This window comes from Salvelinus namaycush, unplaced genomic scaffold, assembly GCF_016432855.1.
Source record: "Salvelinus namaycush isolate Seneca unplaced genomic scaffold, SaNama_1.0 Scaffold2611, whole genome shotgun sequence".
NCBI classification, from domain to species: Eukaryota; Metazoa; Chordata; class Actinopteri; order Salmoniformes; family Salmonidae; genus Salvelinus; species Salvelinus namaycush.
In genome coordinates, this window is record NW_024059466.1 from 1 (window position 1) to 25734 (window position 25734).

Consider the following 25734-nt stretch of genomic DNA (forward strand, 5'->3'; position numbering starts at 1 on the left):
AAAATGGTCAATTTGGTTTGTTTGCAAAATGGCTCTGTGGCGCAATGGATAGCGCATTGGACTTCTAGGAGAGATTGTTGAAGAGATTCAAAGGTTGTGGGTTCAAGTCCCACTAGAGTCAACCATATTTTTTTGTCTCCTCCTTCCCTGAACAATGTAAGGGAAGTCCCCCCCCCAATTGTACAAAATAACATGGCAAGTTATTGGCACCGAGCGCAGCATATACACGATGGACAAGTACACTACTTCTGGCGGTGTTTCATCCAAAGTTGATGGCAAATGCCATGCTGCAAATGAGCTGTGTAACACTCCAAAATTCCTATAGTGGGCGAGTGTGTTCTATCTAAGTTTTTCATAGGCTTTATGTAACGCAAGTCAAGACCCAAGAGTAAATTTTGAGATTTTGAAAGTTTTGGCAAAATTATCACCCCCTTAAAAAAGTGCTTTCTGGACCGTTTTTCGAAATTCTTTCGAGTTTTATGTCAATTACACATGTGTAAGAACTATATGAAAATACTTTTTTCAAATTTTATTAACATAATTTTTTTCGATTTTTTTTTTTGTTGAACTTAAGGTATATGTTTTGTGCATTTGGAATGTGATTTCATAGGAAGTCAAAAGTCAAAAATGTCAAAAATTTGGAAAAAAAAAACCTTTAAAAAAGTGCTTTCTGGACCGTTTTTCGAAATTCTTTCGATTTTTAGGTCAATTACACATGTATAAGAACTGTATGAAAATACATTAGTCACATTTTATTATCATAATTTTTTGTAAATGTTTATTTGAACTTAAGGAATATGTTTTGTGCATTTGGAATGTGATTTCATAGGAAGTCAAAAGTCAAAAATGTCAAAAATTTGGAAAAAACGTATAACCTCCTTTAAAAAAGTGCTTTCTGTGCCGTTTTTTGAAATTCTTTCGATTTTAAGGTCAATTACACATGTATAAGAACTGTATGAAGATACTTTAGTCACATTTTATTATCATAATTTTTTTTTGAAATGTTTACTTGTACTTAAGGAATATGTTTTGTGCATTTGCATCTGATTTAATATGAAGTCCAAAAATGTGAATAAATTAGAAAAAACTTATCAACCCCTTTAAAAAAGTGCTTTTTGGATTTCATAGTCGAAAATAACATTTTGTTTTTAAAAGGCCAAAATGAAGCATTTAAAACCGTTTGAAAAATGACGCTGGTAACCCAAAACATGAAACATAGAATATTTTTGACTTTTTTTGGAAACCTCCTTAAATCACTCAGGCCGGACCCCCATTGACACGAGAAGAAAAAACAAAACCAAAAATTCCAGAAGAAAAAACAGAATATTTCAGACTTTTTTTTGAAAACCTCCTAAATCACTCAGGCCAGCACACATTGATTTGGGCCGTAGAATAGTGCTCCCAGAGCGGGTTATGGAATTCTGGATGCCCCTAAAAGCAATTTCAACCATGGCACCTGGTAACCCAAAAAAAAATATCAGGTGCACGAAAAGTTTGGACTTTGAATATTTTTGAGTTTTTTGGAAAAACTCCATAAATCATCAGGCCATTGACTCGAGATGAAAAACATAAAATATTTCAAGAAAAAAAAACAGAATATTTTTGACATTTTTTTGGAAACCTCCATAAATCACTCAGGCCAGCACCCATTGATTTTTGCCCGCAGTATAGTGCTCCCAGAGCGGGTATGGAAGTCTGGATCCCCCTAAAGCATTTAATGGCTCTGTGTGTCTTTAAGCACCATACTTTTCATTCCATCCTTGCTGTGTGTGTCTGTGTTGTGTGTGTGAGCTTTTCTTTGACATCTGTTAGAGAAATGACTGATTTACACTTCATGAGGGTTGCCTAATCACACACTTAAAGTTTTGGAAAGATCTGACTTTTTAACCCTTTGAGACAGCACCTATGACCCCATTTTAAGGCACTTCCGGTTGGCACAGGAAGCTATAAGTAAACACCTATCCTGATCGGGTATGCTTTTACAGAATCCTGAGTTTTAAGTCTATACGTTAAGAACTGACTGATTTACATAGGGTTGAATGCACTATATATCACAAACTGCTGGTTGGCTATGGCAAAACACTTTTAGGGTGATTTTATCACTTCCGGTTGCTCCAGGAAGCTTAGAATCAACACAGGTAGACCTCATAGTGGCATGATGGACTGACATCAAAGACAGGTTCATAAGACATTCATAACCCACATAGGCTTCAGGTTGAATTTAGAGGTGCAGTCAATGTATTCCAATGGGGAGACATGTCATTGTAAACTGTTTGATGTAAACACCTTCTTTTAACTGTCAAGGGTTAATGCCACAAGGTCAAGGTTAGGCTTGCACAGATCGGGAGGACCTTAAGAACATTCCTGAGGTCAAATTGTGTTTCTAACCTTAACGGTTCTCTCTCTGTCTCCCAAAAGCAAATAAAATTGACATTGAGGTCAAAAGGTCATTTGTGTCCGTTCTCTTGTAACGGTCGCTGCGCTCAGACCGAGCGAGCTACGGTCAAGCGGGGCGTCTCGTTGAACTCGGCACGGCCTGGAGATAATAGTAATGCCATTGCAGGCTTTGTGTGTCTTTAAGCACCGTACTTTTTCACTCCATCCTTCCTTTTTGTGTGTGTGTGTTTGTGTGAGAGAGCCTTTCTTTGACATCTGTTGGGAAAAATGACTGATTACAGTTCATGAGGGTTGTCTAATCACACAAGTGAAGTTTTGAAAAGATCTGACCTTATTACCCTTCAAACCTGACCCTGTGGCACCATTTTAAGGTACTTGAAATTGAACACATACCCTCCTTGGCGTAGGCTCTTATATAATATTGAGTTTTAAGTCTTTATGTTAAGAACTGACTTATTTAAAGAGGGTTAAATGAGTGTGTGTTATTTCATAAAATCATATAAAATCACAGGATTCTCGCAGAGCTTCGAGACCCACTTAAAAATGTACGTCTGAACACACTGCAACTGGATCTGTGAATTTTTTGAAAAATAAATTCCTCTTTGTGAACATCACCAAACGGTCAATGTACGATTTCTCTTAAATTATGATAGACAAATGGCTGGTTCTTTTTTTCCTGACACCGTATGCTTATGTACTTTGACATGAAGCGGTCAAATTAGCACCCTACTTGCGTTTTAACCCTTTAATCCCAGAAAAATGGCCATAACTCAAAAAGCGCCGAGGTCTCGACGCCATCTTGTTCGGGGCCAACTGCCCATTACTCCAAACCTACGCTCGCCGAGTTTCGTCTTCGAAATATTTTCAGTTTAGGAGAAAAGGCCGCGCTCGTTTGCCACGTGCTCGTGCGCTTGCAATATGATTTATTTTCCCTCTTGTGGGAATTTTCGAGAATGCAGAAAAAAGTCAAAATTTGTCATTTTTATAAAACGGAAACCGAAAGTCCGAGACGTTTTTTTGAGTGACTTCCTGAAAGAGCTCTCCGCCGCCCACGGCCCGACGCCGTCCGCGATTTTCTGCGACGTCGCAAGACGTCAGGTAAGGGACCGTACATTTGCAATGGGACTTTCTTCACTAACCATACGGCTCCCGTCTCAGAGTTCCCTTAAGGTATGGAATGGAAAGAGTGATCTGATACAAAATAGCAAATTGTGTAATCCTTGTGTTCCCAACCCTATTCACCAAGGGACCAATTTTTCACACCTACATAATTGTCTGACGTGTAAATTTAGTTTGGAGTCCGTAACCTATCTCTACCACCTTTCTCTGGTGCCTTTCGGTTAGCCCATTAGGCCAGTCAACCAAAAGTTGGTGGTATGAGCACACCCAAGTCCAAACTTCTTTTTGTTCAGATTTTCCCTCAGCTGTCTGAACCGGGGGCCAAGTTTCTGAACTTGTCTTTGCATGTTGCCTGGCACCATGTCTTAGTTGGTTGAAGTACCTCTCTAGTAAAGTGGAGTTCCTGGTTTTGTAAGCCACAGTGGTTTTAAAATGGCAGCTTTGGTGTTTTCACTGATTTCCAGCCCGCCATCTAACTTTAGAAAGTTACTTTGACAGAGCCGGGCTATGTCCCGCACACGAAAAATGGTCAATTTGGTTTGTTTGCAAAATGGCTCTGTGGGGCAATGGATAGCGCATTGGACGTCTAGGGGAGATTGTTGAAGAGATTCAAAGGTTGTGGGTTTGAGTCCCACTAGAGTCAAACAAAAAAATTTTGTCTCCTCCTTCCCTGAACAATGGAATGGAAAGAGTGATCTGATACAAAATAGCAAATGGTCTAGTCCTTGAGTTCCCAACCATTTTCACCAAGGGACCTATATTTCACACCTACATAATTGTCTGACGTGTAAATTTTGTTGGAGTCCGTAACTTATCTCTACCACCATTCTCTGGTGCTTTTCGGTTAGCGCATTAGGCCAGTCAACCAAAGGTTGGTGGTATGAGCACACCCAAGTCCAACCTTCTTTTTGTTCAGCTTTTCCCTCAGCTGTCTGAACCGGGGGCCAAGTTTCTGAACTTGTCTTTGCATGTTGCCTGGCACCATGTCTTAGTTGGTTGAAGTACCTCTCTAGTAAAGTGGAGTTCCTGGTTTTGTATCCCACAGTGTCTTTCAAATGGCAGCTTTGGTGTTTTCACTGATTTCCAGCCCGCCATCTAACTTTAGAAAGTTACTTTGACAGAGCCGGGCTATGTCCCGCACACGAAAAATGGTCAATTTGTTTTGTTAGCAAAATGGCTCTGTGGGGCAATGGATAGCGCATTGGACGTCTAGGGGAGATTGTTGAAGAGATTCAAAGGTTGTGGGTTTGAGTCCCACTAGAGTCAAACATAATTTTTTTGTCTCCTCCTTCCCTGAACAATGGAATGGAAAGAGTGATCTGATACAAAATAACAAATGGTGTAATCCTTGAGTTCCCAACCCTATTCACCAAGGGACATATTTTTCACACCTACATAATTGTCTGACGTGTAAATTTTGTTTGGAGTCCGTAACTTATCTCTACCACCTTTCTCTGGTGCCTTTCGGTTAGCGCATTAGGCCAGTCAACCAAAAGTTGGTGGTATGAGCACACCCAAGTCCAACCTTCTTTTTGTTCAGCTTTTCCCTCAGCTGTCTGAACCGGGGGCCAAGTTTCTGAACTTGTCTTTGCATGTTGCCTGGCACCATGTCTTAGTTGGTTGAAGTACCTCTCTAGTAAAGTGGAGTTCCTGGTTTTGTATCCCACAGTGTCTTTCAAATGGCAGCTTTGGTGTTTTCACTGATTTCCAGCCCGCCATCTAACTTTAGAAAGTTACTTTGACAGAGCCGGGCTATGTCCCGCACACGAAAAATGGTCAATTTGGTCTATTTGTAAAATGGCTCTGTGGCGCAATGGATAGCGCATTGGATTTCTAGGAGAGATTGTTGAAGAGATTCAAAGGTTGTGGTTTCGAGTCCCACTAGTGTCAAACATAATTTTTTTGTCTCCTCCTTCCCTGAACAATGGAATGGAAAGAGTGATCTGATACAAAATAGCAAATGGTGTAATCCTTGAGTTCCCAACCCTATTCACCAAGGGACCTATTTTTCACACCTACATAATTGTCTGACGTGTAAATTTTGTTTGGAGTCCGTAACTTATCTCTACCACCTTTCTCTGGTGCCTTTCGGTTAGCCCATTAGGCCAGTCAACCAAAAGTTGGTGGTATGAGCACACCCAAGTCCAACCTTCTTTTTGTTCAGCTTTTCCCTCAGCTGTCTGAAACGGGGGCCAAGTTTCTGAACTTGTCTTTGCATGTTGCCTGGCACCATGTCTTAGTTGGTTGAAGTACCTCTCTAGTAAAGTGGAGTTCCTGGTTTTGTATCCCACAGTGTCTTTCAAATGGCAGCTTTGGTGTTTTCACTGATTTCCAGCCCGCCATCTAACTTTAGAAAGTTACTTTGACAGAGCCGGGCTATGTCCCGCACACGAAAAATGGTCAATTTGGTTTGTTAGCAAAATGGCTCTGTGGCGCAATGGATAGCGCATTGGACTTCTAGGAGAGATTGTTGAAGAGATTCAAAGGTTGTGGGTTCGAGTCCCACTAGAGTCAAACATAATTTTTTTGTCTCCTCCTTCCCTGAACAATGGAATGGAAAGAGTGATCTGATACAAAATAACAAATGGTGTAATCCTTGAGTTCCCAACCCTATTCACCAAAGGGACCTATTTTTCACACCTACATAATTGTGTGACGTGTAAATTTTGTTTGGAGTCCGTAACTTATCTCTACCACCTTTCTCTGGTGCCTTTCGGTTAGCGCATTAGGCCAGTCAACAAAAGTTGGTGGTATGAGCACACCCAAGTCCAACCTTCTTTTTGTTCAGCTTTTCCCTCAGCTGTCTGAACCGGGGGCCAAGTTTCTGAACTTGTCTTTGCATGTTGCCTGGCACCATGTCTTAGTTGGTTGAAGTACCTCTCTAGTAAAGTGGAGTTCCTGGTTTTGTATCCCACAGTGTCTTTCAAATGGCAGCTTTGGTGTTTTCACTGATTTCCAGCCCGCCATCTAACTTTAGAAAGTTACTTTGACAGAGCCGGGCTATGTCCCGCACACGAAAAATGGTCAATTTGGTTTGTTTGTAAAATGGCTCTGTGGCGCAATGGATAGCGCATTGGACTTCTAGGAGAGATTGTTGAAAAGATTCAAAGGTTGTGGGTTCGAGTCCCACTAGAGTCAAGCATAATTTTTTTGTCTCCTCCTTCCCTGAACAATGGAATGGAAAGAGTGATCTGATACAAAATAGCAAATTGTGTAATCCTTGTGTTCCCAACCCTATTCACCAAGGGACCAATTTTTCACACCTACATAATTGTCTGACGTGTAAATTTTGTTTGGAGTCCGTAACCTATCTCTACCACCTTTCTCTGGTGCCTTTCTGTTAGCCCATTAGGCCAGTCAACCAAAAGTTGGTGGTATGAGCACACCCAAGTCCAACCTTCTTTTTGTTCAGATTTTCCCTCAGCTGTCTGAACCGGGGGCCAAGTTTCTGAACTTGTCTTTGCATGTTGCCTGGCACCATGTCTTAGTTGGTTGAAGTGCCTCTCTAGTAAAGTGGAGTTCCTGGTTTTGTAACCCACAGTGGTTTTAAAATGGCAGCTTTGGTGTTTTCACTGATTTCCAGCCCGCCATCTAACTTTTAAAAGTTACTTTGACAGAGCCGGGCTATGTCCCGCACACAAAAAATGGTCAATTTGTTTTTTTTGAAAAATGGCTCTGTGGCGCAATGGATAGCGCATTGGACTTCTAGGAGAGATTGTTGAAGAGATTCAAAGGTTGTGGGTTCGAGTCCCACTAGAGTCAAATATAATTTTTTTGTCTCCTCCTTCCCTGAACATTGGAATGGAAAGAGTGATCTGATACAAAATAGCAAATGGTCTAATCCTTGAGTTCCCAACCCTTTTCACCAAGGGACCTATATTTCACACCTACATAATTGTCTGACGTGTCAATTTTGTTGGAGTCCGTAACTTATCTCTACCACCTTTCTCTGGTGCCTTTCGGTTAGCCCATTTGGCCAGTCAACCAAAAGTTGGTGGTATGAGCACACCCAAGTCCAACCTTCTTTTTGTTCAGCTTTTCCCTCAGCTGTCTGAACCGGGGGCCAAGTTTCTGAACTTGTCTTTGCATGTTGCCTGGCACCATGTCTCAGTTGGTTGAAGTACCTCTCTAGTAAAGTGGAGTTCCTGGTTTTGTAACCCACAGTGGTTTTAAATGGCAGCTTTGGTGTTTTCACTGATTTCCAGCCCGCCATCTAACTTTAGAAAGTTACTTTGACAGAGCCGGGCTATGTCCCGCACACGAAAAATGGTCAATTTGGTTTGTTTGCAAAATGGCTCTGTGGCGCAATGGATAGCGCATTGGACTTCTAGGAGAGATTGTTGAAGAGATTCAAAGGTTGTGGGTTCGAGTCCCACTAGAGTCAAACATTATTTTTTTGTCTCCTCCTTCCCTGAACAATGGAATGGAAAGAGTGATCTGATACAAAATAGCAAATTGTGTAATCCTTGTGTTCCCAACCCTATTCACCAAGGGACCAATTTTTCACACCTACATAATTGTCTGACGTGTAAATTTTGTTTGGAGTCCGTAACCTATCTCTACCACCTTTCTCTGGTGCCTTTCTGTTAGCCCATTAGGCCAGTCAACCAAAAGTTGGTGGTATGAGCACACCCAAGTCCAACCTTCTTTTTGTTCAGATTTTCCCTCAGCTGTCTGAACCGGGGGCCAAGTTTCTGAACTTGTCTTTGCATGTTGCCTGGCACCATGTCTTAGTTGGTTGAAGTGCCTCTCTAGTAAAGTGGAGTTCCTGGTTTTGTAACCCACAGTGGTTTTAAAATGGCAGCTTTGGTGTTTTCACTGATTTCCAGCCCGCCATCTAACTTTTAAAAGTTACTTTGACAGAGCCGGGCTATGTCCCGCACACAAAAAATGGTCAATTTGTTTTTTTTGAAAAATGGCTCTGTGGCGCAATGGATAGCGCATTGGACTTCTAGGAGAGATTGTTGAAGAGATTCAAAGGTTGTGGGTTCGAGTCCCACTAGAGTCAAATATAATTTTTTTGTCTCCTCCTTCCCTGAACATTGGAATGGAAAGAGTGATCTGATACAAAATAGCAAATGGTCTAATCCTTGAGTTCCCAACCCTTTTCACCAAGGGACCTATATTTCACACCTACATAATTGTCTGACGTGTCAATTTTGTTGGAGTCCGTAACTTATCTCTACCACCTTTCTCTGGTGCCTTTCGGTTAGCCCATTTGGCCAGTCAACCAAAAGTTGGTGGTATGAGCACACCCAAGTCCAACCTTCTTTTTGTTCAGCTTTTCCCTCAGCTGTCTGAACCGGGGGCCAAGTTTCTGAACTTGTCTTTGCATGTTGCCTGGCACCATGTCTCAGTTGGTTGAAGTACCTCTCTAGTAAAGTGGAGTTCCTGGTTTTGTAACCCACAGTGGTTTTAAATGGCAGCTTTGGTGTTTTCACTGATTTCCAGCCCGCCATCTAACTTTAGAAAGTTACTTTGACAGAGCCGGGCTATGTCCCGCACACGAAAAATGGTCAATTTGGTTTGTTTGCAAAATGGCTCTGTGGCGCAATGGATAGCGCATTGGACTTCTAGGAGAGATTGTTGAAGAGATTCAAAGGTTGTGGGTTCGAGTCCCACTAGAGTCAAACATTATTTTTTTGTCTCCTCCTTCCCTGAACAATGGAATGGAAAGAGTGATCTGATACAAAATAACAAATGGTGTAATCCTTGAGTTCCCAACCCTATTCACCAAGGGACCAATTTTTCACACCTACATAATTGTCTGACGTGTAAATTTTGTTTGGAGTCCGTAACTTATCTCTACCACCTTTCTCTGGTGCCTTTCGGTTAGCGCATTAGGCCAGTCAACCAAAAGTTGGTGGTATGAGCACACCCAAGTCCAACCTTCTTTTTGTTCAGCTTTTCCCTCAGCTGTCTGAACCGGGGGCCAAGTTTCTGAACTTGTCTTTGCATGTTGCCTGGCACCATGTCTTAGTTGGTTGAAGTACCTCTCTAGTAAAGTGGAGTTCCTGGTTTTGTATCCCACAGTGTCTTTCAAATGGCAGCTTTGGTGTTTTCACTGATTTCCAGCCCGCCATCTAACTTTAGAAAGTTACTTTGACAGAGCCGGGCTATGTCCCGCACACGAAAAATGGTCAATTTGGTTTGTTTGCAAAATTACTCTGTGGCGCAATGGATAGCGCATTGGACTTCTAGGAGAGATTGTTGAAGAGATTCAAAGGTTGTGGGTTTGAGTCCCACTAGAGTCAAACATAATTTTTTTGTCTCCTCCTTCCCTGAACAATGGAATGGAAAGAGTGATCTGATACAAAATAGCAAATTGTGTAATCCTTGAGTTCCCAAACCTATTCACCAAGGGACCAATTTTTCACACCTACATAATTGTCTGACGTGTAAATTTTGTTTGGAGTCCGTAACTTATCTCTACCACCTTTCTCTGGTGCCTTTCGGTTAGCCCATTAGGCCAGTCAACCAAAAGTTGGTGGTATGAGCACACCCAAGTCCAACCTTCTTTTTGTTCAGATTTTCCCTCAGCTGTCTGAACCGGGGGCCAAGTTTCTGAACTTGTCTTTGCATGTTGCCTGGCACCATGTCTTAGTTGGTTGAAGTACCTCTCTAGTAAAGTGGAGTTCCTGGTTTTGTAACCCACAGTGGTTTTAAAATGGCAGCTTTGGTGTTTTCACTGATTTCCAGCCCGCCATCTAACTTTAGAAAGTTACTTTGACAGAGCCGGGCTATGTCCCGCACACGAAAAATGGTCAATTTGGTTTGTTTGCAAAATGGCTTTGTGGCGCAATGGATTGCCCATTGGACTTCTAGGAGAGATTGTTGAAGAGATTCAAAGGTTGTGGGTTCGAATCCCACTAGTGTCAATTATAATTTTTTTGTCTCCTCCTTCCCTGAACAATGGAATGGAAAGAGTGATCTGATACAAAATAGCAAATGGTGTAATCCTTGAGTTCCCAACCCTATTCACCAAGGGACCTATATTTCACACCTACATAATTGTTGGACGTGTAAATTTTGTTTGGAGTCCGTAACTTATCTCTACCACATTTCTCTGGTGCCTTTCGGTTAGCCCATTAGGCCAGTCAACCAAAAGTTGGTGGTATGAGCACACCCAAGTCCAACCTTCTTTTTGTTCAGATTTTCCCTCAGCTGTCTGAACCGGGGGCCAAGTTTCTGAACTTGTCTTTGCATGTTGCCTGGCACCATGTCTTAGTTGTTTGAAGTACCTCTCTAGTAAAGTGGAGTTCCTGGTTTTGTAACCCACAGTGGTTTTAATATGGCAGCTTTGGTGTTTTCACTGATTTCCAGCCCGCCATCTAACTTTAGAAAGTTACTTTGACAGAGCCGGGCTATGTCCCGCACACGAAAAATGGTCAATTTGGTTTGTTTGCAAAATGGCTTTGTGGCGCAATGGATAGCGCATTGGACTTCTAGGAGAGATTGTTGAAGAGATTCAAATGTTGTGGGTTCGAGTCCCACTAGAGTCAAACATAATTTTTTTGTCTCCTCCTTCCCTGAACAATGGAATGGAAAGAGTGATCTGATACAAAATAGCAAATGGTCTAATCCTTGAGTTCCCAACCCTTTTCACCAAGGGACCTGTATTTCACAGCTACATAATTGTGTGACGTGTCAATTTTGTTGGAGTCCGTAACTTATCTCTACCACCTTTCTCTGGTGCCTTTTGGTTAGCCCATTAGGCCAGTCAAACAAAAGTTGGTAGTATGAGCACACCCAAGTCCAACCTTCTTTTTGTTCAGCTTTTCCCTCAGCTGTCTGAACCGGGGGCCAAGTTTCTGAACTTGTCTTTGCATGTTGCCTGGCACCATGTCTTAGTTGGTTGAAGTACCTCTCTAGTAAAGTGGAGTTCCTGGTTTTGTAACCCACAGTGGTTTTAAAATGGCAGCTTTGGTGTTTTCACTGATTTCCAGCCCGCCATCTAACTTTTAAAAGTTACTTTGACACAGCCGGGCTATGTCCCGCACACGAAAAATGGTCAATTTGGTTTGTTTGCAAAATTGCTCTGTGGCGCAAGGGATAGCGCATTGGACTTCTAGGAGAGATTGTTGAAGAGATTCAAAGGTTGTGGGTTCGAGTCCCACTAGAGTCAAACATAACTTTTTTGTCTCCTCCTTCCCTGAACAATGGAATGGAAAGAGTGATCTGATACAAAATAGCAAATGGTCTAATCCTTGAGTTCCCAACCCTTTTCACCAAGGGACCTGTATTTCACAGCTACATAATTGTGTGACGTGTCAATTTTGTTGGAGTCCGTAACTTATCTCTATCACCTTTCTCTGGTGCCTTTTGGTTAGCCCATTAGGCCAGTCAAACAAAAGTTGGTAGTATGAGCACACCCAAGTCCAACCTTCTTTTTGTTCAGCTTTTCCCTCAGCTGTCTGAACCGGGGGCCAAGTTTCTGAACTTGTCTTTGCATGTTGCCCGGCACCATGTCTTAGTTGGTTGAAGTACCTCTCTAGTAAAGTGGAGTTCCTGGTTTTGTAACCCACAGTGGTTTTAAAATGGCAGCTTTGGTGTTTTCACTGATTTCCAGCCCGCCATCTAACTTTAGAAAATTACTTTGACAGAGCCGGGCTATGTCCCGCACACGAAAAATGGTCAATTTGGATTGTTTGGAAAATGGCTCTGTGGCGCAATGGATAGCGCATTGGACTGCTAGGAGAGATTGTTGAAGAGATTCAAAGGTTGTGGGTTTGAGTCCCACTAGAGTCAAACATAATTTTTTTGTCTCCTCCTTCCCTGAACAATGGAATGGAAAGAGTGATCTGATACAAAATAGCAAATGGTCTAATCCTTGAGTTCCCAACCCTTTTCACCAAGGGACCTGTATTTCACACCTACATAATTGTGTGACGTGTCAATTTTGTTGGAGTCCGTAACTTATCTCTACCACCTTTCTCTGGTGCCTTTCGGTTAGCCCATTAGGCCAGTCAACCAAAAGTTGGTGGTATGAGCACACCCAAGTCCAACCTTATTTTTGTTCAGCTTTTCCCTCAGCTGTCTGAACCGGGGGCCAAGTTTCTGAACTTGTCTTTGCATGTTGCCTGGCACCATGTCTTAGTTGGTTGAAGTACCTCTCTAGTAAAGTGGAGTTCCTGGTTTTGTAACCCACAGTGGTTTTAAAATGGCAGCTTTGGTGTTTTCACTGATTTCCAGCCCGCCATCTAACTCTAGAAAGTTACTTTGACAGACCCGGGCTATGTCCCGCACACGAAAAATGGTCAATTTGGCTTGTTAGCAAAATGGCTCTGTGGCGCAATGGATAGAGCATTGGACTTCTAGGAGAGATTGTTGAAGAGATTCAAAGGTTGTGGGTTCGAGTCCCACTAGAGTCAAACATAATTTTTTTGTCTCCTCCTTCCCTGAACAATGGAATGGAAAGAGTGATCTGATACAAAATAGCAAATGGTCTAATCCTTGAGTTCCCAACCCTTTTCACCAAGGGACCTATATTTCACACCTACATAATTGTGTGACGTGTCAATTTTGTTGGAGTCCGTAACTTATCTCTACCACCTTTCTCTGGTGCCTTTCGGTTAGCGCATTAGGCCAGTCAACCAAAAGTTGGTGGTATGAGCACACCCAAGTCCAACCTTCTTTTTGTTCAGCTTTTCCCTCAGCTGTCTGAACCGGGGGCCAAGTTTCTGAACTTGTCTTTGCATGTTGCCTGGCACCATGTCTTAGTTGGTTGAAGTACCTCTCTAGTAAAGTGGAGTTCCTGGTTTTGTAACCCACAGTGGTTTTAAAATGGCAGCTTTGGTGTTTTAACTGATTTCCAGCCCGCCATCTAACTTTAGAAAGTTACTTTGACAGAGCCGGGCTATGTCCCGCACACGAAAAATGGTCAATTTGGTTTGTTTGCAAAATGGCTCTGTGGGGCAATGGATAGCGCATTGGACGTCTAGGGGAGATTGTTGAAGAGATTCAAAGGTTTTGGGTTTGAGTCCCACTAGAGTCAAACATAATTTTTTTGTCTCCTCCTTCCCTGAACAATGGAATGGAAAGAGTGATTTGATACAAAATAGCAAATGGTGTAATCCTTGAGTTCCCAACCCTATTCACCAAGGGATCTATATTTCACACCTACATAATTGTCTGACGTGTAAATTTTGTTTGGAGTCCGTAACCTATCTCTACCACCTTTCTCTGGTGCCTTTCGGTTAGCCCATTAGGCCAGTCAACCAAAAGTTGGTGGTATGAGCACACCCAAGTCCAACCTTCTTTTTGTTCAGTTTTTCCCTCAGCTGTCTGAACCGGGGGCCAAGTTTCTGAACTTGTCTTTGCATGTTGCCTGGCACCATGTCTTAGTTGGTTGAAGTACCTCTCTAGTAAAGTGGAGTTCCTGGTTTTGTAAGCCACAGTGGTTTTAAAATGGCAGCTTTGGTGTTTTCACTGATTTCCAGCCCGCCATCTAACTCTAGAAAGTTACTTTGACAGACCCGGGCTATGTCCCGCACACGAAAAATGGTCAATTTGGCTTGTTAGCAAAATGGCTCTGTGGCGCAATGGATAGCGCATTGGACTTCTAGGAGAGATTGTTGAAGAGATTCAAAGGTTGTGGGTTCGAGTCCCACTAGAGTCAAACATTATTTTTTTGTCTCCTCCTTCCCTGAACAATGGAATGGAAAGAGTGATCTGATACAAAATAGCAAATGGTGTAATCCTTGAGTTCCCAACCCTATTCACCAAGGGACCTATTTTTCACACCTAAATAATTGTCTGACGTGTAAATTTTGTTTGGAGTCCGTAACTTATCTCTACCACCTTTCTCTGGTGCCTTTCGGTTAGCGCATTAGGCCAGTCAACCAAAAGTTGGTGGTATGAGCACACCCAAGTCCAACCTTCTTTTTGTTCAGCTTTTCCCTCAGCTGTCTGAACCGGGGGCCAAGTTTCTGAACTTGTCTTTGCATGTTGCCTGGCACCATGTCTTAGTTGGTTGAAGTACCTCTCTAGTAAAGTGGAGTTCCTGGTTTTGTAACCCACAGTGGTTTTAAAATGGCAGCTTTGGTGTTTTAACTGATTTCCAGCCCGCCATCTAACTTTAGAAAGTTACTTTGACAGAGCCGGGCTATGTCCCGCACACGAAAAATTGTCAATTTGGCTTGTTAGCAAAATGGCTCTGTTGCGCAATGGATAGCGCATTGGACTTCTAGGAGAGATTGTTGAAGAGATTCAAAGGTTGTGGGTTCGAGTCGCACTAGAGTCAAGCACAATTTTTTTGTCTCCTCCTTCCCTGAACAATGGAATGGAAAGAGTGATCTGATACAAAATAGCAAATTGTGTAATCCTTGTGTTCCCAACTCTATTCACCAAGGGACCAATTTTTCACACCTACATAATTGTCTGACGTGTAAATTTTGTTTGGAGTCCGTAACTTATCTCTACCACCTTTCTCTGGTGCCTTTCGGTTAGCGCATTAGGCCAGTCAACCAAAAGTTGGTGGTATGAGCACACCCAAGTCCAACCTTCTTTTTGTTCAGCTTTTCCCTCAGCTGTCTGAACCGGGGGCCAAGTTTCTGAACTTGTCTTTGCATGTTGCCTGGCACCATGTCTTAGTTGGTTGAAGTACCTCTCTAGTAAAGTGGAGTTCCTGGTTTTGTAACCCACAGTGGTTTTAAAATGGCAGCTTCTGTGTTTTCACTGATTTCCAGCCCGCCATCTAACTTTTAAAAGTTACTTTGACACAGCCGGGCTATGTCCCGCACACGAAAAATGGTCAATTTGGTTTGTTTGCAAAATGGCTCTGTGGCGCAATGGATAGCGCATTGGACTTCTAGGAGAGATTGTTGAAGAGATTCAAAGGTTGTGGGTTCAAGTCCCACTAGAGTCAACCATTATTTTTTTGTCTCCTCCTTCCCTGAACAATGTAAGGGAAGTCCCCCCCCCAATTGTACAAAATAACATGGCAAGTTATTGGCACCGAGCGCAGCATATACACGATGGACAAGTACACTACTTCTGGCGGTGTTTCATCCAAAGTTGATGGCAAATGCCATGCTGCAAATGAGCTGTGTAACACTCCAAAATTCCTATAGTGGGCGAGTGTGTTCTATCTAAGTTTTTCATAGGCTTTATGTAACGCAAGTCAAGACCCAAGAGTAAAATTTTGAGATTTTGAAAGTTTTGGCAAAAACTTATCACCCCCTTAAAAAAGTGCTTTCTGGACCGTTTTTCGAAATTCTTTCGAGTTTTATGTCAATTACACATGTGTAAGAACTATATGAAAATACTTTTTTCAAATTTTATTAACATAATTTTTTTCGATTTTTTTTTGTTGAACTTAAGGTATATGTTTTGTGCATTTGGAATGTGATTTCATAGGAAGTCAAAAGTCAAAAATGTCAAAAATTTGGAAAAAAAAACCTTTAAAAAAGTGCTTTCTGGACCGTTTTTCGAAATTCTTTCGATTTTTAGGTCAATTACACATGTATAAGAACTGTATGAAAATACATTAGTCACATTTTATTATCATAATTTTTTGTAAATGTTTATTTGAACTTAAGGAATATGTTTTGTGCATTTGGAATGTGATTTCATAGGAAGTCAAAAGTCAAAAATGTCAAAAATTTGGAAAAAACGTATAACCTCCTTTAAAAAAGTGCTTTCTGTGCCGTTTTTTGAAATTCTTTCGATTTTAAGGTCAATTACACATGTATAAGAACTGTATGAAGATACTTTAGTCACATTTTATTATCATAATTTTTTTTGAAATGTTTACTTGTACTTAAGGAATATGTTTTGTGCATTTGCAATCTGATTTAATATGAAGTCAAAAATGTGAATAAATTAGAAAAAACTTATCAACCCCTTTAAAAAAGTGCTTTTTGGATTTCATAGTCGAAAATAACATTTTGTTTTTAAAAGGCCAAAATGAAGCATTTAAAACCGTTTTGAAAAATGACGCCTGGTAACCCAAAACATGAAACATAGAATATTTTTTGACTTTTTTTGGAAACCTCCTTAAATCACTCAGGCCGGACCCCCATTGACACGAGAAGAAAAAACAAAACAAAAATTCCAGAAGAAAAAACAGAATATTTTCAGACTTTTTTTGAAAACCTCCATAAATCACTCAGGCCAGCACACATTGATTTTTGGCCGTAGAATAGTGCTCCCAGAGCGGGTATGGAATTCTGGATGCCCCCTAAAAGCAATTTCAACCATGGCACCTGGTAACCCCAAAAAAATATCAGGTGCACGAAAAGTTTGGACTTTGAATATTTTTTGAGTTTTTTGGAAAAACTCCATAAATCACTCAGGCCATTGACTCGAGATGAAAAAACATAAAATATTTTCAAGAAAAAAAAACAGAATATTTTTTGACATTTTTTGGAAACCTCCATAAATCACTCAGGCCAGCACCCATTGATTTTTGCCCGCAGTATAGTGCTCCCAGAGCGGGTATGGAAGTCTGGATCCCCCCTAAAAGCATTTAAGGCTCTGTGTGTCTTTAAGCACCATACTTTTTCATTCCATCCTTGCTGTGTGTGTCTGTGTGTGTGTGTGAGCTTTTCTTTGACATCTGTTTAGAGAAATGACTGATTTACACTTCATGAGGGTTGCCTAATCACACACTTAAAGTTTTGGAAAGATCTGACTTTTTTAACCCTTTGAGACAGCACCTATGACCCCATTTTAAGGCACTTCCGGTTGGCACAGGAAGCTATAAGTAAACACCTATCCTGATCGGGGTATGCTTTTACAGAATCCTGAGTTTTAAGTCTATACGTTAAGAACTGACTGATTTACATAGGGTTGAATGCACTATATATCACAAACTGCTGGTTGGCTATGGCAAAACACTTTTAGGGTGATTTTATCACTTCCGGTTGCTCCAGGAAGCTTAGAATCAACACAGGTAGACCTCATAGTGGCATGATGGACTGACATCAAAGACAGGTTCATAAGACATTCATAACCCACATAGGCTTCAGGTTGAATTTAGAGGTGCAGTCAATGTATTCCAATGGGGAGACATGTCATTGTAAACTGTTTGATGTAAACACCTTCTTTTAACTGTCAAGGGTTAATGCCACAAGGTCAAGGTTAGGCTTGCACAGATCGGGAGGACCTTAAGAACATTCCTGAGGTCAAATTGTGTTTCTAACCTTAACGGTTCTCTCTCTGTCTCCCAAAAGCAAATAAAATTGACATTGAGGTCAAAAGGTCATTTGTGTCCGTTCTCTTGTAACGGTCGCTGCGCTCAGACCGAGCGAGCTACGGTCAAGCGGGGCGTCTCGTTGAACTCGGCACGGCCTGGAGATAATAGTAATGCCATTGCAGGCTTTGTGTGTCTTTAAGCACCGTACTTTTTCACTCCATCCTTCCTTTTTGTGTGTGTGTGTTTGTGTGAGAGAGCCTTTCTTTGACATCTGTTGGGAAAAATGACTGATTACAGTTCATGAGGGTTGTCTAATCACACAAGTGAAGTTTTGAAAAGATCTGACCTTATTACCCTTCAAACCTGACCCTGTGGCACCATTTTAAGGTACTTGAAATTGAACACATACCCTCCTTGGCGTAGGCTCTTATATAATATTGAGTTTTAAGTCTTTATGTTAAGAACTGACTTATTTAAAGAGGGTTAAATGAGTGTGTGTTATTTCATAAAATCATATAAAATCACAGGATTCTCGCAGAGCTTCGAGACCCACTTTAAAAATGTACGTCTGAACACACTGCAACTGGATCTGTGAATTTTTTGAAAAATAAATTCCTCTTTGTGAACATCACCAAACGGTCAATGTACGATTTCTCTTAAATTATGATAGACAAATGGCTGGTTCTTTTTTTCCTGACACCGTATGCTTATGTACTTTGACATGAAGCGGTCAAATTAGCACCCTACTTGCGTTTTAACCCTTTAATCCCAGAAAAATGGCCATAACTCAAAAAGCGCCGAGGTCTCGACGCCATCTTGTTCGGGGCCAACTGCCCATTACTCCAAACCTACGCTCGCCGAGTTTCGTCTTCGAAATATTTTCAGTTTAGGAGAAAAGGCCGCGCTCGTTTGCCACGTGCTCGTGCGCTTGCAATATGATTTATTTTCCCTCTTGTGGGAACTTTCGAGAATGCAGAAAAAAGTCAAAAATTTGTCATTTTTATAAAACGGAAACCGAAAGTCCGAGACGTTTTTTTGAGTGACTTCCTGAAAGAGCTCTCCGCCGCCCACGGCCCGACGCCGTCCGCGATTTTCTGCGACGTCGCAAGACGTCAGGTAAGGGACCGTACATTTGCAATGGGACTTTCTTCACTAACCATACGGCTCCCGTCTCAGAGTTCCCTTAAGGTATGGAATGGAAAGAGTGATCTGATACAAAATAGCAAATTGTGTAATCCTTGTGTTCCCAACCCTATTCACCAAGGGACCAATTTTTCACACCTACATAATTGTCTGACGTGTAAATTTAGTTTGGAGTCCGTAACCTATCTCTACCACCTTTCTCTGGTGCCTTTCGGTTAGCCCATTAGGCCAGTCAACCAAAAGTTGGTGGTATGAGCACACCCAAGTCCAAACTTCTTTTTGTTCAGATTTTCCCTCAGCTGTCTGAACCGGGGGCCAAGTTTCTGAACTTGTCTTTGCATGTTGCCTGGCACCATGTCTTAGTTGGTTGAAGTACCTCTCTAGTAAAGTGGAGTTCCTGGTTTTGTAAGCCACAGTGGTTTTAAAATGGCAGCTTTGGTGTTTTCACTGATTTCCAGCCCGCCATCTAACTTTAGAAAGTTACTTTGACAGAGCCGGGCTATGTCCCGCACACGAAAAATGGTCAATTTGGTTTGTTTGCAAAATGGCTCTGTGGGGCAATGGATAGCGCATTGGACGTCTAGGGGAGATTGTTGAAGAGATTCAAAGGTTGTGGGTTTGAGTCCCACTAGAGTCAAACAAAAAAATTTTGTCTCCTCCTTCCCTGAACAATGGAATGGAAAGAGTGATCTGATACAAAATAGCAAATGGTCTAGTCCTTGAGTTCCCAACCCTTTTCACCAAGGGACCTATATTTCACACCTACATAATTGTCTGACGTGTAAATTTTGTTGGAGTCCGTAACTTATCTCTACCACCATTCTCTGGTGCTTTTCGGTTAGCGCATTAGGCCAGTCAACCAAAGGTTGGTGGTATGAGCACACCCAAGTCCAACCTTCTTTTTGTTCAGCTTTTCCCTCAGCTGTCTGAACCGGGGGCCAAGTTTCTGAACTTGTCTTTGCATGTTGCCTGGCACCATGTCTTAGTTGGTTGAAGTACCTCTCTAGTAAAGTGGAGTTCCTGGTTTTGTATCCCACAGTGTCTTTCAAATGGCAGCTTTGGTGTTTTCACTGATTTCCAGCCCGCCATCTAACTTTAGAAAGTTACTTTGACAGAGCCGGGCTATGTCCCGCACACGAAAAATGGTCAATTTGTTTTGTTAGCAAAATGGCTCTGTGGGGCAATGGATAGCGCATTGGACGTCTAGGGGAGATTGTTGAAGAGATTCAAAGGTTGTGGGTTTGAGTCCCACTAGAGTCAAACATAATTTTTTTGTCTCCTCCTTCCCTGAACAATGGAATGGAAAGAGTGATCTGATACAAAATAACAAATGGTGTAATCCTTGAGTTCCCAACCCTATTCACCAAGGGACATATTTTTCACACCTACATAATTGTCTGACGTGTAAATTTTGTTTGGAGTCCGTAACTTATCTCTACCACCTTTCTCTGGTGCCTTTCGGTTAGCGCATTAGGCCAGTCAACCAAAAGTTGGTGGTATGAGCACACCCAAGTCCAACCTTCTTTTTGTTCAGCTTTTCCCTCAGCTGTCTGAACCGGGGGCCAAGTTTCTGAACTTGTCTTTGCATGTTGCCTGGCACCATGTCTTAGTTGGTTGAAGTACCTCTCTAGTAAAGTGGAGTTCCTGGTTTTGTATCCCACAGTGTCTTTCAAATGGCAGCTTTGGTGTTTTCACTGATTTCCAGCCCGCCATCTAACTTTAGAAAGTTACTTTGACAGAGCCGGGCTATGTCCCGCACACGAAAAATGGTCAATTTGGTCTATTTGTAAAATGGCTCTGTGGCGCAATGGATAGCGCATTGGATTTCTAGGAGAGATTGTTGAAGAGATTCAAAGGTTGTGGTTTCGAGTCCCACTAGTGTCAAACATAATTTTTTTGTCTCCTCCTTCCCTGAACAATGGAATGGAAAGAGTGATCTGATACAAAATAGCAAATGGTGTAATCCTTGAGTTCCCAACCCTATTCACCAAGGGACCTATTTTTCACACCTACATAATTGTCTGACGTGTAAATTTTGTTTGGAGTCCGTAACTTATCTCTACCACCTTTCTCTGGTGCCTTTCGGTTAGCCCATTAGGCCAGTCAACCAAAAGTTGGTGGTATGAGCACACCCAAGTCCAACCTTCTTTTTGTTCAGCTTTTCCCTCAGCTGTCTGAAACGGGGGCCAAGTTTCTGAACTTGTCTTTGCATGTTGCCTGGCACCATGTCTTAGTTGGTTGAAGTACCTCTCTAGTAAAGTGGAGTTCCTGGTTTTGTATCCCACAGTGTCTTTCAAATGGCAGCTTTGGTGTTTTCACTGATTTCCAGCCCGCCATCTAACTTTAGAAAGTTACTTTGACAGAGCCGGGCTATGTCCCGCACACGAAAAATGGTCAATTTGGTTTGTTAGCAAAATGGCTCTGTGGCGCAATGGATAGCGCATTGGACTTCTAGGAGAGATTGTTGAAGAGATTCAAAGGTTGTGGGTTCGAGTCCCACTAGAGTCAAACATAATTTTTTTGTCTCCTCCTTCCCTGAACAATGGAATGGAAAGAGTGATCTGATACAAAATAACAAATGGTGTAATCCTTGAGTTCCCAACCCTATTCACCAAAGGGACCTATTTTTCACACCTACATAATTGTGTGACGTGTAAATTTTGTTTGGAGTCCGTAACTTATCTCTACCACCTTTCTCTGGTGCCTTTCGGTTAGCGCATTAGGCCAGTCAACAAAAGTTGGTGGTATGAGCACACCCAAGTCCAACCTTCTTTTTGTTCAGCTTTTCCCTCAGCTGTCTGAACCGGGGGCCAAGTTTCTGAACTTGTCTTTGCATGTTGCCTGGCACCATGTCTTAGTTGGTTGAAGTACCTCTCTAGTAAAGTGGAGTTCCTGGTTTTGTATCCCACAGTGTCTTTCAAATGGCAGCTTTGGTGTTTTCACTGATTTCCAGCCCGCCATCTAACTTTAGAAAGTTACTTTGACAGAGCCGGGCTATGTCCCGCACACGAAAAATGGTCAATTTGGTTTGTTTGTAAAATGGCTCTGTGGCGCAATGGATAGCGCATTGGACTTCTAGGAGAGATTGTTGAAAAGATTCAAAGGTTGTGGGTTCGAGTCCCACTAGAGTCAAGCATAATTTTTTTGTCTCCTCCTTCCCTGAACAATGGAATGGAAAGAGTGATCTGATACAAAATAGCAAATTGTGTAATCCTTGTGTTCCCAACCCTATTCACCAAGGGACCAATTTTTCACACCTACATAATTGTCTGACGTGTAAATTTTGTTTGGAGTCCGTAACCTATCTCTACCACCTTTCTCTGGTGCCTTTCGGTTAGCCCATTAGGCCAGTCAACCAAAAGTTGGTGGTATGAGCACACCCAAGTCCAACCTTCTTTTTGTTCAGATTTTCCCTCAGCTGTCTGAACCGGGGGCCAAGTTTCTGAACTTGTCTTTGCATGTTGCCTGGCACCATGTCTTAGTTGGTTGAAGTGCCTCTCTAGTAAAGTGGAGTTCCTGGTTTTGTAACCCACAGTGGTTTTAAAATGGCAGCTTTGGTGTTTTCACTGATTTCCAGCCCGCCATCTAACTTTTAAAAGTTACTTTGACAGAGCCGGGCTATGTCCCGCACACAAAAAATGGTCAATTTGTTTTTTTTGAAAAATGGCTCTGTGGCGCAATGGATAGCGCATTGGACTTCTAGGAGAGATTGTTGAAGAGATTCAAAGGTTGTGGGTTCGAGTCCCACTAGAGTCAAATATAATTTTTTTGTCTCCTCCTTCCCTGAACATTGGAATGGAAAGAGTGATCTGATACAAAATAGCAAATGGTCTAATCCTTGAGTTCCCAACCCTTTTCACCAAGGGACCTATATTTCACACCTACATAATTGTCTGACGTGTCAATTTTGTTGGAGTCCGTAACTTATCTCTACCACCTTTCTCTGGTGCCTTTCGGTTAGCGCATTAGGCCAGTCAACCAAAAGTTGGTGGTATGAGCACACCCAAGTCCAACCTTCTTTTTGTTCAGCTTTTCCCTCAGCTGTCTGAACCGGGGGCCAAGTTTCTGAACTTGTCTTTGCATGTTGCCTGGCACCATGTCTTAGTTGGTTGAAGTACCTCTCTAGTAAAGTGGAGTTCCTGGTTTTGTATCCCACAGTGTCTTTCAAATGGCAGCTTTGGTGTTTTCACTGATTTCCAGCCCGCCATCTAACTTTAGAAAGTTACTTTGACAGAGCCGGGCTATGTCCCGCACACGAAAAATGGTCAATTTGGTTTGTTTGCAAAATTACTCTGTGGCGCAATGGATAGCGCATTGGACTTCTAGGAGAGATTGTTGAAGAGATTCAAAGGTTGTGGGTTCGAGTCCCACTAGAGTCAAACATAATTTTTTTGTCTCCTCCTTCCCTGAACAATGGAATGGAAAGAGTGATCTGATACAAAATAACAAATGGTGTAATCCTTGAGTTCCCAACCCTATTCACCAAGGGACCAATTTTTCACACCTACATAATTGTCTGACGTGTAAATTTTGTTTGGAGTCCGTAACTTATCTCTACCACCTTTCTCTGGTGCCTTTCGGTTAGCGCATTAGGCCAGTCAACCAAAAGTTGGTGGTATGAGCACACCCAAGTCCAACCTTCTTTTTGTTCAGCTTTTCCCTCAGCTGTCTGAACCGGGGGCCAAGTTTCTGAACTTGTCTTTGCATGTTGCCTGGCACCATGTCTTAGTTGGTTGAAGTGCCTCTCTAGTAAAGTGGAGTTCCTGGTTTTGTAACCCACAGTGGTTTTAAAATGGCAGCTTTGGTGTTTTCACTGATTTCCAGCCCGCCATCTAACTTTTAAAAGTTACTTTGACAGAGCCGGGCTATGTCCCGCACACAAAAAATGGTCAATTTGTTTTTTTTCCAAAATCGCTCTGTGGTGCAATGGATAGTGCATTGGACTTCTAGGAGAGATTGTTGAAGAGATTCAAAGGTTGTGGGTTCGAGTCCCACTAGAGTCAAATATAATTTTTTTGTCTCCTCCTTCCCTGAACAATGGAATGGAAAGAGTGATCTGATACAAAATAGCAAATGGTCTAATCCTTGAGTTCCCAACCCTTTTCACCAAGGGACCTATATTTCACACCTACATAATTGTCTGACGTGTCAATTTTGTTGGAGTCCGTAACTTATCTCTACCACCTTTCTCTGGTGCCTTTCGGTTAGCCCATTAGGCCAGTCAACCAAAAGTTGGTGGTATGAGCACACCCAAGTCCAACCTTCTTTTTGTTCAGCTTTTCCCTCAGCTGTCTGAACCGGGGGCCAAGTTTCTGAACTTGTCTTTGCATGTTGCCTGGCACCATGTCTCAGTTGGTTGAAGTACCTCTCTAGTAAAGTGGAGTTCCTGGTTTTGTAACCCACAGTGGTTTTAAATGGCAGCTTTGGTGTTTTCACTGATTTCCAGTCCGCCATCTAACTTTTGAAAGTTACTTTGACAGAGCCGGGCTATGTCCCGCACACGAAAAATGGTCAATTTGGTTTGTTTGGAAAATGGCTCTGTGGCGCAATGGATAGCGCATTGGACTTCTAGGAGAGATTGTTGAAGAGATTCAAAGGTTGTGGGTTCGAGTCCCACTAGAGTCAAACATTATTTTTTTGTCTCCTCCTTCCCTGAACAATGGAATGGAAAGAGTGATCTGATACAAAATAACAAATGGTGTAATCCTTGAGTTCCCAACCCTATTCACCAAGGGACCAATTTTTCACACCTACATAATTGTCTGACGTGTAAATTTTGTTTGGAGTCCGTAACTTATCTCTACCACCTTTCTCTGGTGCCTTTCGGTTAGCGCATTAGGCCAGTCAACCAAAAGTTGGTGGTATGAGCACACCCAAGTCCAACCTTCTTTTTGTTCAGCTTTTCCCTTAGCTGTCTGAACCGGGGGCCAAGTTTCTGAACTTGTCTTTGCATGTTGCCTGGCACCATGTCTTAGTTGGTTGAAGTACCTCTCTAGTAAAGTGGAGTTCCTGGTTTTGTATCCCACAGTGTCTTTCAAATGGCAGCTTTGGTGTTTTCACTGATTTCCAGCCCGCCATCTAACTTTAGAAAGTTACTTTGACAGAGCCGGGCTATGTCCCGCACACGAAAAATGGTAAATTTGGTTTGTTTGCAAAATGGCTCTGTGGCGCAATGGATAGCGCATTGGACTTCTAGGAGAGATTGTTGAAGAGATTCAAAGGTTGTGGGTTCGAGTCCCACTAGAGTCAAACATAATTTTTTTGTCTCCTCCTTCCCTGAACAATGGAATGGAAAGAGTGATCTGATACAAAATAACAAATGGTGTAATCCTTGAGTTCCCAACCCTATTCACCAAGGGACCAATTTTTCACACCTACATAATTGTCTGACGTGTAAATTTTGTTTGGAGTCCGTAACTTATCTCTACCACCTTTCTCTGGTGCCTTTCGGTTAGCCCATTAGGCCAGTCAACCAAAAGTTGGTGGTATGAGCACACCCAAGTCCAACCTTCTTTTTGTTCAGCTTTTCCCTCAGCTGTCTGAACCGGGGGCCAAGTTTCTGAACTTGTCTTTGCATGTTGCCTGGCACCATGTCTTAGTTGGTTGAAGTACCTCTCTAGTAAAGTGGAGTTCCTGGTTTTGTAACCCACAGTGGTTTTAAAATGGCAGCTTTGGTGTTTTCACTGATTTCCAGCCCACCATCTAACTTTTGAAAGTTACTTTGACAGAGCCGGGCTATGTCCCGCACACGAAAAATGGTCAATTTGGTTTGTTTGCAATATGGCTCTGTGGCGCAATGGATAGCGCATTGGACTTCTAGGAGAGATTGTTGAAGAGATTCAAAGGTTGTGGGTTCGAGTCCCACTAGAGTCAAATATAATTTTTTTGTCTCCTCCTTCCCTGAACATTGGAATGGAAAGAGTGATCTGATACAAAAT

General features: G+C 42.1%; 15 non-coding genes across 15 annotated transcripts; all 15 read left to right on the plus strand.

Annotated features, from left to right (window-relative positions):
• Window positions 1-30: 30 nt before the first annotated feature.
• On the plus strand, window positions 31-121 carry trnar-ucu. The gene is given in 2 exon segments: window positions 31-67; window positions 86-121. It is a non-coding gene; the product is annotated as a tRNA-Arg (tRNA).
• A 5818-nt stretch (window positions 122-5939) lies between these two features.
• Window positions 5940-6030, plus strand: trnar-ucu. Its single transcript is given in 2 exon segments — window positions 5940-5976; window positions 5995-6030. It is a non-coding gene; the product is annotated as a tRNA-Arg (tRNA).
• A 533-nt stretch (window positions 6031-6563) lies between these two features.
• trnar-ucu lies at window positions 6564-6654 on the plus strand. Its single transcript is given in 2 exon segments — window positions 6564-6600; window positions 6619-6654. It is a non-coding gene; the product is annotated as a tRNA-Arg (tRNA).
• A 533-nt stretch (window positions 6655-7187) lies between these two features.
• Window positions 7188-7278, plus strand: trnar-ucu. Its single transcript is given in 2 exon segments — window positions 7188-7224; window positions 7243-7278. It is a non-coding gene; the product is annotated as a tRNA-Arg (tRNA).
• A 531-nt stretch (window positions 7279-7809) lies between these two features.
• Window positions 7810-7900, plus strand: trnar-ucu. The gene is given in 2 exon segments: window positions 7810-7846; window positions 7865-7900. It is a non-coding gene; the product is annotated as a tRNA-Arg (tRNA).
• A 533-nt stretch (window positions 7901-8433) lies between these two features.
• Window positions 8434-8524, plus strand: trnar-ucu. Its single transcript is given in 2 exon segments — window positions 8434-8470; window positions 8489-8524. It is a non-coding gene; the product is annotated as a tRNA-Arg (tRNA).
• A 531-nt stretch (window positions 8525-9055) lies between these two features.
• trnar-ucu lies at window positions 9056-9146 on the plus strand. The gene is given in 2 exon segments: window positions 9056-9092; window positions 9111-9146. It is a non-coding gene; the product is annotated as a tRNA-Arg (tRNA).
• A 4897-nt stretch (window positions 9147-14043) lies between these two features.
• Window positions 14044-14134, plus strand: trnar-ucu. The gene is given in 2 exon segments: window positions 14044-14080; window positions 14099-14134. It is a non-coding gene; the product is annotated as a tRNA-Arg (tRNA).
• A 1157-nt stretch (window positions 14135-15291) lies between these two features.
• Window positions 15292-15382, plus strand: trnar-ucu. Its single transcript is given in 2 exon segments — window positions 15292-15328; window positions 15347-15382. It is a non-coding gene; the product is annotated as a tRNA-Arg (tRNA).
• Window positions 15383-21213: 5831 nt separating this feature from the next.
• Window positions 21214-21304, plus strand: trnar-ucu. Its single transcript is given in 2 exon segments — window positions 21214-21250; window positions 21269-21304. It is a non-coding gene; the product is annotated as a tRNA-Arg (tRNA).
• A 533-nt stretch (window positions 21305-21837) lies between these two features.
• trnar-ucu lies at window positions 21838-21928 on the plus strand. Its single transcript is given in 2 exon segments — window positions 21838-21874; window positions 21893-21928. It is a non-coding gene; the product is annotated as a tRNA-Arg (tRNA).
• A 533-nt stretch (window positions 21929-22461) lies between these two features.
• trnar-ucu lies at window positions 22462-22552 on the plus strand. The gene is given in 2 exon segments: window positions 22462-22498; window positions 22517-22552. It is a non-coding gene; the product is annotated as a tRNA-Arg (tRNA).
• A 1778-nt stretch (window positions 22553-24330) lies between these two features.
• Window positions 24331-24421, plus strand: trnar-ucu. Its single transcript is given in 2 exon segments — window positions 24331-24367; window positions 24386-24421. It is a non-coding gene; the product is annotated as a tRNA-Arg (tRNA).
• Window positions 24422-24954: 533 nt separating this feature from the next.
• trnar-ucu lies at window positions 24955-25045 on the plus strand. The gene is given in 2 exon segments: window positions 24955-24991; window positions 25010-25045. It is a non-coding gene; the product is annotated as a tRNA-Arg (tRNA).
• A 533-nt stretch (window positions 25046-25578) lies between these two features.
• trnar-ucu lies at window positions 25579-25669 on the plus strand. Its single transcript is given in 2 exon segments — window positions 25579-25615; window positions 25634-25669. It is a non-coding gene; the product is annotated as a tRNA-Arg (tRNA).
• The last annotated feature ends 65 nt before the right edge of the window (window positions 25670-25734 follow it).